The following is a 1384-nucleotide window of genomic DNA, read 5'->3' on the forward strand; positions in this document are numbered from 1 at the left end:
GCATATGCTGGATCAATAATAAATGCGTGTTTAACCTTGCACAATATCAGATTAAAAAGAAATTTACCAATTCCAGACATAAACGTATCGTCAAATTTCAGTATGGAAGTTGACAATTTGGAAGAGAATCGTGAAAATTGTAGTGTGCTAAATCAAGGCAGAAGATGTCGGGATAATATAATATAGTACGAAATTATTTTAACTAACTAATTATTTTAATTATAAAAAATTCACAAATTAATTAACATAAAAAAAGGATTTCATTTCAACAAAAAAAAACAACTCAATTTTAAATAATAATAATAAAAAAAATAAAATATAATATAAAAAAAAGCTTTGTTTATTATTTTTCGCATAATTGTTTAAGCGAAGCGGCCATGGATTGCACGGAGGCGCGGATGTCTTTCGCCACGGACAGCAACTGGTCAAATTCCTCCTGTCGTTGCGTTTCCTGCTCAGCAAAAGTGGTTTTCCTTGTTCAAATGCACTGAAGAAGTGGCAGTCTGTCGCATTCTGTCTAGCGGGTGTGGGCGATGGCGTTGTGTTGGGTTTGGTTGATGAAACGTACGGCATTTGGGGTTTTGGGTGTATCAATACGTCATCAAGTGATTTCTGCAATTCTTCATCTGCACTATCATTCATCTAAATATGAAACTTTGTGATTAAAACTCAATAATTTTTTTTTGTTATACGAAGATATTACCTCTTGAAACCCCGACTCCTTAGTAACGCCATCGCCATCAACAAGTGCAGTTGGGAAAAAGTCTAACACTTGCAGGTCCATACCATCTAGCGGCGCTGGACCTTCAGAGGCAGGACGATTTCCAGTAGCGTTCTGGAAACGCATAATTGCGGCCTGCTGCTTCTTTACGCCTGACTTCCAGTCTGCCCAGCACTGCGAATTGAAATAAATATCAATGAAAGCACAATTGTACATACATGCATATGTTTATATATAATATACTGAACGAACCTTTTTCCACTGCTCAACGGTTTTACATGATCATCCGCATGCGTTCAATTCCGCTGTGAGAGTTGCACCTACACCATTAGCAGCTTTGCCGCTGTTTGGGCCACCAAATTGTCCGGTACCAACATTTCTATGATTTTTCGATAAATCTAGAAATTTTTGTTTTTGTTGTTTGGTAACTTTTCCACTTCTTACTTTCTTCTGTAAATAATATAAACAATATAAACATAAACAAAACATCAAAATTTTTCCAGCTTACATCGCTCATCTTTATTTTGGCGCAAAATATCACTGCAATTTTTTTAATGATATGATAACGAATGTCATAACGAAAATGCTTTTCACCAGACTTACAGATACACTACACTTCGTTATACTAGTGAATTCGATATATCGTTCGATATTATGCATAAC

General features: G+C 35.7%; 1 pseudogene; it reads right to left on the reverse strand.

Moving 5' to 3' along the window:
* Nucleotides 1–488: 488 nt before the first annotated feature.
* Nucleotides 489–1210, reverse strand: LOC120779310 (annotated as a pseudogene).
* Between the last annotated feature and the right edge of the window lie 174 nt (nt 1211–1384).

Source organism: Bactrocera tryoni, unplaced genomic scaffold (genome assembly GCF_016617805.1).
Source record: "Bactrocera tryoni isolate S06 unplaced genomic scaffold, CSIRO_BtryS06_freeze2 contig_4111, whole genome shotgun sequence".
NCBI classification, from domain to species: Eukaryota; Metazoa; Arthropoda; class Insecta; order Diptera; family Tephritidae; genus Bactrocera; species Bactrocera tryoni.